Raw genomic sequence first — 9,865 nt, forward strand, 5'->3', positions numbered from 1 at the left:
TGTCAAAGAACTCAAAGAAATTGCTTCTTCCTCTTACACCGCTGCTGCTAATGTTTTGGCGTTGACGAATTAACATGCCGGAACAACAGAGAGGGGAGGATCATCCTCTTCATCTGACAGTTGCTCGCCCATCACCTCTTCCTCATCCATTTGATCCTCGGATCTTGCACCTTTGATAACAGTTTGTCTGTTATCAGTAACCACCCTCGATCACAGTAATCCACCCTCCCTTGGCACCCACCTGCGTGACGACAGTCTTCAACTTAGAGACAATGTTATCCCTTCTGCATCCTCCTCTGCTTCCTCCTCTTCTTCTGGGACCACCATCTCCTCCCTCAGGCTATTCCAAGTCTGCTCCAGCATATAGATGTCAGGAATAGTGATGCTGATGACTGCACATTCAGCGCTAACCATCTTAGTAGCCATTTTGAAACTGTTCATAAGGGTGCAGTGGTCCTTAACCCCTTTCTGACATCAGACGGGATAGTACGTCCAACATCAGAAGCCCCTCTTTGAGGTGGGCTCCAGCGGTGAGCCCACCGCAAAGCCACGACATGTCAGCTGTTTTCAACAGCTGACGTGTGCCTGCAATAGGCGCGGGCGGAATCGCGATCCGCCGCGCCTATTAACTAGTTAACTGCTGCCAAACTGACAGCGGCATTTAACGTACGCTTCCGGCCATTGGGCCAAAAATACGCGCACTGCTGACCCTGTCATGTGATCGGGGTAAGTGGTGCGTCGGCATGACAACCACAGGTCTCCTTGAGACCTCTCTGGTTTTTAATGCCGGATTTCTATGAGCGCCACCCTGTGGTCTGTGCACATAGCAATGCAGTAATTCTGCTACATAGGGGCGATCTGAGTATCGCGTCTATGTAGCAGAGCCGATCAACTTATGGCAGCTTCTAGCCTCCCATGGAGGCTATTAAAGCATGCCAAAAGTTAAAAAAAAAGTGATAAAAAATATGAAAAAAATATAAAAGTTGAAATCACGCCCCCCTTCACCCCATTCAAAATAAAACAATAAAAATAATATCAAATACAGGTCCTTCTCAAAAAATTAGCATATAGTGTTAAATTTCATTATTTACCATAATGTAATGATTACAATTAAACTTTCATATATTATAGATTCATTATCCACCAACTGAAATTTGTCAGGTCTTTTATTGTTTTAATACTGATGATTTTGGCCTACAACTCCTGATAACCCAAAAAACCTGTCTCAATAAATTAGCATATCAAGAAAAGGTTCTCTAAACGACCTATTACCCTAATCTTCTGAATCAACTAATTAACTCTAAACACATGCAAAAGATACCTGAGGCTTTTAAAAACTCCCTGCCTGGTTCATTACTCAAAACCCCCATCATGGGTAAGACTAGCGACCTGACAGATGTCAAGAAGGCCATCATTGACACCCTCAAGCAAGAGGGTAAGACCCAGAAAGAAATTTCTCAACAAATAGGCTGTTCCCAGAGTGCTGTATCAAGGCACCTCAATGGTAAGTCTGTTGGAAGGCAAAAATGTGGCAGAAAACGCTGTACAACGAGAAGAGGTGACCGGATCCTGAGGAAGATTGTGGAGAAGGACCGATTCCAGACCTTGGGGAACCTGAGGAAGCAGTGGACTGAGTCTGGCATGTGCAGGAAATGGGCTACAGGTGCCGCATTCCCCAGGTAAAGCCACTTTTGAACCATAAACAGCGGCAGAAGCGCCTGACCTGGGCTACAGAGAAGCAGCACTGGACTGTTGCTAAGTGGTCCCAAGTACTTTTTTCTGATGAAAGCAAATTTTGCATGTCATTCGAAAATCAAGGTGCCAGAGTTTGGAGGAAGACTGGGGAGAAGGAAATGCCAAAATGCCTGAAGTCCAGTGTCAAGTACCCACAGTCAGTGATGGTGTGGGGTGCCATGTCAGCTGCTGGTGTTGGTCCACTGTGTTTCATCAAGGGCAGGGTCAATGCAGCTAGCTATCAGGAGATTTTGGAGCACTTCATGCTTCCATCGGCTGAAATGCTTTATGGAGATGAAGATTTCATTTTTCAGCACGACCTGGCACCTGCTCACAGTGCCAAAACCACTGGTAAATGGTTTACTGACCATGGTATTACTGTGCTCAATTGGCCTGCCAACTCTCCTGACCTGAACCCCATAGAGAATCTGTGGGATATTGTGAAGAGAAAGTTGAGAGACGCAAGACCCAACACTCTGGATGAGCTTAAGGCCGCTATTGAAGCATCCTGGGCCTCCATAACATCTCAGCAGTGTCACAGGCTGATTGCCTCCATGCCACGCCGCATTGAAGCAGTCATTTCTGCCAAAGGATTCCCGACCAAGTATTGAGTGCATAACTGAACATTATTATTTGATGGTTTTTTTGTTTGTTATTAAAAAACACTTTTATTTGATTGGACGGGTGAAATATGCTAATTTATTGAGACAGGTTTTTTGGGTTATCAGGAGTTGTAGGCCAAAATCATCAGTATTAAAACAATAAAAGACCTGACAAATTTCAGTTGGTGGATAATGAATCTATAATATATGAAAGTTTAATTGTAATCATTACATTATGGTAAATAATGAAATTTAACACTATATGCTAATTTTTTGAGAAGGACCCGTATAGACATATTTGGTATCGCCGCGTTCAGAATCGCCTGGTCTATGATTTAAAAAAAGGATTCACCTGATCGCTAAACGGCGTAGCGAGAAAAAAATCAAAACGCCAGAATTACGTTTTTTTGGTTGCCATGACAAAAGGTTGATACATAAAATGAGAATAATGGGAATAGGGGAAAATATGTGTAAGTGGGTTAAGAGCTGGCTCACGGATAGGAAACAAAGGGTGGTTATTAATGGAGCACTCTCGGACTGGGTCGCGGTTAGCAGTGGGGTACCACAGGGGTCAGTATTGGGCCCGCTTCTTTTTAACATATTTATTAATGATCTTGTAGGGGGCATTCAGAGTAGAATTTCAATATTTGCAGATGACACTAAACTCTGCAGGGTAATCAATACAGAGGAGGAAAATTTTATATTACAGGATGATTTATGTAAACTAGAAGCTTGGGCTGATAAATGGCAAATGAGCTTTAATGGGGATAAATGTAAGGTCATGCACTTGGGTAGAAGTAATAAGATGTATAACTTTGTGCTTAATTCTAAAACTCTGGGCAAAACGGTCAATGAAAAAGACCTGGGTGTATGGGTGGATGACAAACTCACATTTAGTGGCCAGTGTCAGGCAGCTGCTACAAAGGCAAATAAAATAATGGGATATATTAAAAGAGGCATAGATGCTCATGAGGAGAACATAATTTTACCTCTATACAAGTCACTAGTTCGACCACACTTAGAATACTGTGCACAGTTCTGGTCTCCGGTGTATAAGAAAGACATAGCTGAACTAGAGCGGGTGCAGAGAAGAGCGACCAAGGTTATTAGAGGACTGGGGGGTCTGCAATACCAAGATAGGTTATTACACTTGGGGCTGTTTAGTTTGGAAAAACGAAGGCTAAGGGGTGATCTTATTTTAATGTATAAATATATGAGGGGACAGTACAAAGACCTTTCTGATGATCTTTTAAATCATAGACCTGAGACAGGGACAAGGGGGCATCCTCTATGTCTGGAGGAGAGAAGGTGTAAGCATAATAACAGACGCGGATTCTTTACTGTAAGAGCAGTGAGACTATGGAACTCTCTGCCATATGATGTTGTAATGAGTGATTCATTACTTAAATTTAAGAGGGGACTGGATGCCTTTCTGGAAAAGTATAATGTTACAGGGTATATACACTAGATTCCTTGATAGGGTGTTGATCCAGGGAACTAGTCTGATTGCCGTATGTGGAGTCGGGAAGGAATTTTTTTCCCCAATGTGGAGCTTACTCTTTCCCACATGGGTTTTTTTTGCCTTCCGCTGGATCAACATGTTAGGGCATGTTAGGTTAGGCTATGGGTTGAACTAGATGGACTTAAAGTCTTCCTTCAACCTTAATAACTATGTTACTATGTTACATTGCATTAAAATGCAATAATGGGCAATCAAAAGATTGTATCTGCACAAAAATGGTATCATTAAAAATGTCAGCTCAGCACACAAGAAATAAGCCCTCACAAAACCCCAGATCACGTAAAATGGAGACGCTACGGGTATCGGAAAATTGCACAATTTTTTATTTTTTTTTTAGCAAACTTTGGATTTTTTTTTCACCACTTAGATAAAGAACCTAGACATGTTTGGTGTCTATGAACTCGTAATGACCTGGAGAATCATAATGGCAGGTCAGTTTTAGCATATAGTGAATCTAGCAAAAAGCCAAGCAAAAGCTAGTGTGGGATTGCACTTTTTTTGCAATTTCACCGCAGTTGGATTTTTGTTCCAATTTTCGAGTACACGACATGCTAAAACCAATGGCGTCGTTAAAAAGTACAACTTGTCCCGCAAAAAATAAGCGTTATGGGTCTGGGAAGGAGGGGAGCGAAAAACGAAAACAGCTCCGGTCATGAAGGGGTTAATCTGTGCACACTCTGTAAACGTGATATGCGCCACATCATACTGCATTGGCCCAGGCTATACAACATGACATACTGCGTCAGGGCACGTTGCCGCTGCCACAGTCGCTGCAACATGTGCAGAGTGGAATTCCACCGTGTCGGCACATCGCATATCAACCTGTTAACTGGCACGGACAAAGACCTCTGTATCGTTGCAAGTCGATGACCTGAGGAGTGAGAACGGCGAAAGTGAGCACACAACTTACGTGCTTTCTGGAGCAGCTCACCCAGGCCAGGATAGTGGCGGAGAAAACGCTGTACCACCAGGTTGAGGACGTGAGCCATGCAAGGCACATATGTGAGCTTGCCTCGCCGTAGGGCCACCACCAGGTTTGCACCCTTATCGGGCACGGCCTATCTTGGATGTAGGTTCAGTGGAGACAGCCATTGATCAAACCCTGCACGGAGAGCTGTCCACAACTCTTCAGCTGTATGACTGCGATCTCCAAGGCATATTATTATTATTATTTATTTATAAAGCACCATTGATTCCATGGTGCTGTACATGAGGCATATTAATTTTAATACTGCCTGATTGCGGTGAGCCCTGGCTGCACAATACAGAGGTTGTAGGGATTCGCTCGGCACTGCTGGAACGCATGTTTCTCTTTAAGGCAGAGGTTGAAGGCGCAGGTGGAGGCCCTAGAAGAGATAGCGGAGGATGCAGAATCAGTAGAGGAAGTGATAAATGTAGAGGTTTGTCCTGCAAGCCTTGGAAGTTTCAAGACTTGTGGAGCAGTGCCTGCCCCCAAAGCCACCAGAGTCACCCAGTGCCCAGTCAGGGCGATGTATCACCCTTTGCAATGCTTACTGTATTTTTCAGACTATAAGACGCACCGGACCATAAGACGCACCCCAAATTTGGGGTGAAAATTGCAGAAAAAAGATTTTTTATAAGATGGGGGTCCATCTTATTGTCCGAATTTACAGTATCTTACCTGAGGGCTGGCGGTGGCAGAGCAGAGTCACAGGAGGCATGGTGTCGGCAGAGGTGGGGTGATGCGGTACGGCGTGCACCTAAGCAGGGTCCTGCTTAGGTGGGCAACGCCACAGCCTGGTGTCCATGGGGGGGTTGTAGCAGTGGTCTGAGCAGGGTCCCTTCCACAGGTGAGGTGACGCAGCGGCCCGCTATCCAATGTGAGCAGCAGAGCCGGGTTAATCACCGGTTTCTCGGTGGCGGCGGCCATCTTCCTGAGGCCGCGTGTGCGCAGATGGAGTGCTCTGCTTCCCGGGGCTTCAGGAAAATGGCCGCAGGAGGCCACGCGTGCGCAGATGGAGATCGCAACGGCCATTTTCCTGAAGCCGAGATCTAAATCTGTGAACTCGGCTTCAGGAAAATGGCCACCGCGATCTCCATCTGCGCACGCGCGGCCTCCCGCGACCATTTTCCTGAAGCCCTGGGAAGCAGAGCACTCCATCTGCGCACGTACGGCCTCAGGAAGATGGCCGCCGCCACCGAGAAACCGGTGATTAACCCGGCTATCCTGCTCACATTGGATACCGGGCTGCTGCAGCACCTCACCTGTGGAAGGGACCCTGCTCATGCCATACCACTCATCATCCCCGCTGTTATGACCCCAATGGCGAGGGTCTCAGAGGAACGTGGAAGTCTGCAGAATACAAAAATCCAGCTCATAGGGCAGTGGTAACTGGGTTGACCATATATCTACTCCTAACGCAAACACTAGAAGTAGCCGGGGATCATTCCTACATTGATTCTAGATGACACGCGCCAGCCGGAGAATCTAGCTACCCCTAGTAGAGGAAAACAAAGACCTTTCTTGCCTCCAGAGAAGGGGACCCCAAAGCTGGATAGAAGCCCTCCACAAATAATAACGGTGAGGTAAGAGGAAATGACAAACACAGAAATGAACCAGGTTTAGCACAGAGAGGCCCGCTTACTGATAGCAGAATAAAGAAAGGTAACTTATATGGTCAACAAAAACCCTATCAAAATCCACACTGGAAATTCAAGAACCCCCGAACCGTCTAACGGTCCGGGGGGAGAACACCAGCCCCCTAGAGCTTCCAGCAAAGGTCAGGATATAGATTAGGAACAAGCTGGACAAAAATACAAAACCAAAACAAATAGCAAAAAGCAAAAGGCAGACTTAGCTGATATAACTGGAACCAGGATCAGTAGACAAGAGCACAGCAGACTAGCTCTGATAACTACGTTGCCAGGCATAGAACTGAAGGTCCAGGGAGCTTATATAGCAACACCCCTAACTAACGACCCAGGTGCGGATAAAAGGAATGACAGAAAAACCAGAGTCCAAAAAACTAGTAACCACTAGAGGGAGCAAAAAGCGAATTCACAACAGTACCCCCCCCTTAGTGAGGGGTCACCGAACCCTCACCACGACCACCAGGGCGATCAGGATGAGCGGCATGAAAGGCACGAACTAAATCGGCCGCATGAACATCAGAGGCGACCACCCAGGAATTATCCTCCTGACCATAGCCCTTCCACTTGACCAGGTACTGAAGCCTCCGCCTGGAGAGGCGAGAATCCAAGATCTTTTCCACCACGTACTCCAACTCGCCCTCAACCAACACCGGAGCAGGAGGCTCAGCAGAAGGAACTACAGGCACAATGTACCGCCGCAACAAGGACCTATGAAATACATTGTGAATAGCAAACGACACAGGAAGATCCAGACGAAAAGATACAGGATTAAGGATTTCCAATATCTTGTAAGGCCCAATAAAACGAGGTTTAAATTTGGGAGAGGAGACCTTCATAGGAACAAAGCGGGAAGAAAGCCATACCAAATCCCCAACGCGTAGTCGGGGACCCACACCGCGGCGGCGGTTGGCAAAGCGCTGAGCCCTCTCCTGTGACAACTTCAAGTTGTCCACCACATGATTCCAGATCCGCTGCAACCTATCCACCACAGAATCCACCCCAGGACAGTCAGAAGGCTCCACATGACCCGAAGAAAAGCGAGGATGGAAACCAGAGTTGCAGAAAAAAGGCGAAACCAAGGTGGCGGAACTAGCCCGATTATTAAGGGCAAACTCAGCCAACGGCAAGAATGTCACCCAATCGTCCTGATCAGCAGAGACAAAACACCTCAAATAAGCCTCCAAAGTCTGATTGGTTCGCTCCGTCTGTCCATTAGTCTGAGGATGGAAAGCAGACGAAAACGACAAATCAATGCCCATCCTACTACAAAAGGATCGCCAGAACCTGGAAACGAACTGGGATCCTCTGTCTGACACAATATTCTCAGGGATGCCGTGCAAACGAACCACGTTCTGGAAAAACACAGGAACCAGATCGGAAGAGGAAGGCAGCTTAGGCAAAGGAACCAAATGGACCATCTTGGAGAAGCGATCACATATCACCCAGATAACGGACATGCCCTGAGATAGCGGAAGATCAGAAATGAAATCCATGGAGATATGTGTCCAAGGTCTCTTCGGGACAGGCAAGGGCAAGAGCAAACCGCTGGCACGAGAACAGCAAGGCTTAGCTCGAGCACAAGTCCCACAGGACTGCACAAATGACCGCACATCCCTTGACAAAGAAGGCCACCAAAAGGACCTGGCCACCAGATCTCTGGTGCCAAAAATTCCCGGGTGACCTGCCAACACCGAGGAATGAACCTCGGAAATGACTCTGCTGGTCCACTTATCCGGGACAAACAGTCTGTCAGGTGGACAAGACTCAGGCCTATCCGCCTGAAATCTCTGCAACACACGTCGCAGATCCGGAGAAATAGCTGACAATATAACTCCATCTTTAAGAATACCAACAGGATCAGCGACTTCAGGAGCATCAGGCACAAAGCTCCTAGAAAGAGCATCGGCCTTCACATTCTTTGAACCTGGTAAATACGAGACAACAAAATCAAAGCGGGAGAAAAACAATGACCAGCGGGCCTGTCTCGGATTAAGGCGTTTAGCAGACTCGAGATACATCAGATTTTTGTGATCAGTCAAGACCACCACACGATGCTTAGCACCCTCGAGCCAATGACGCCACTCCTCAAATGCCCATTTCATGGCCAACAACTCCCGATTGCCCACATCATAATTTCGCTCGGCAGGCGAAAACTTCCTAGAGAAAAAGGCACAAGGTTTCATAACAGAGCAACCAGGGCCTCTCTGCGACAAAACGGCCCCTGCTCCAATCTCTGAAGCATCCACCTCAACCTGAAAGGGAAGTGAGACATCGGGCTGGCACAAAACAGGCGCCGAAGTAAACCGGCGTTTCAACTCCTGGAAAGCCTCCATGGCAGCAGGAGCCCAGTTGGCTACATCGGAGCCCTTCTTGGTCATATCCGTCAAAGGTTTCACAATGCTAGAAAAATTAGCGATAAAACGACGGTAGAAGTTAGCGAAACCCAAGAACTTCTGAAGACTCTTAACTGACGAGGGCTGAGTCCAATCAAGAATAGCTCGGACCTTGACTGGGTCCATCTCCACAGCAGAAGGGGAAAAAATGAACCCTAAAAAGGGAACCTTCTGTACACCAAAGAGACACTTTGAGCCCTTGACAAATAAAGAATTTTCACGCAAAATTTTAAAGACCAACCTGACCTGCTCCACATGCGAATCCCAATTATCAGAAAAAACCAAAATATCATCCAGATAAACAATCAAAAATTTATCCAGATACTTCCGGAAGATGTCATGCATAAAGGACTGAAAAACTGAAGGCGCATTGGAGAGCCCAAAAGGCATCACCAAGTACTCAAAATGACCTTCGGGCGTATTGAATGCGGTTTTCCATTCATCACCTTGCTTAATGCGCACAAGGTTGTACGCACCACGAAGGTCTATCTTGGTGAACCACTTGGCACCCTTAATCCGGGCAAACAAGTCAGACAACAGCGGTAAAGGATACTGAAATTTGACAGTGATCTTATTTAAAAGCCGATAATCAATACAAGGCCTCAAAGATCCGTCCTTTTTTGCCACAAAAAAGAATCCCGCACCAAGAGGGGAAGAAGACGGACGAATATGTCCTTTCTCCAGAGACTCCTTGATATATGAACGCATAGCGGTATGTTCAGGTACCGACAGATTAAACAGTCTTCCCTTAGGAAATTTACTGCCTGGGATCAAATCTATAGCACAGTCACAGTCCCTATGAGGAGGCAGTGCACTGGACTCAGACTCACTGAAGACATCCTGATAATCAGACAAATACTCAGGAACTTCCGAAGGCGTAGAAGAAGCAATAGACACAGGCAGGGAATCCCCATGAATACCACGACAGCCCCAACTTGAGACTGACATAGCCTTCCAGTCCAGGACTGGATTATGGGTCTGTAACCATGGCAGCCCTAAAA

Source organism: Ranitomeya variabilis, chromosome 2 (genome assembly GCF_051348905.1).
Source record: "Ranitomeya variabilis isolate aRanVar5 chromosome 2, aRanVar5.hap1, whole genome shotgun sequence".
Lineage (NCBI taxonomy): Eukaryota > Metazoa > Chordata > Amphibia > Anura > Dendrobatidae > Ranitomeya > Ranitomeya variabilis.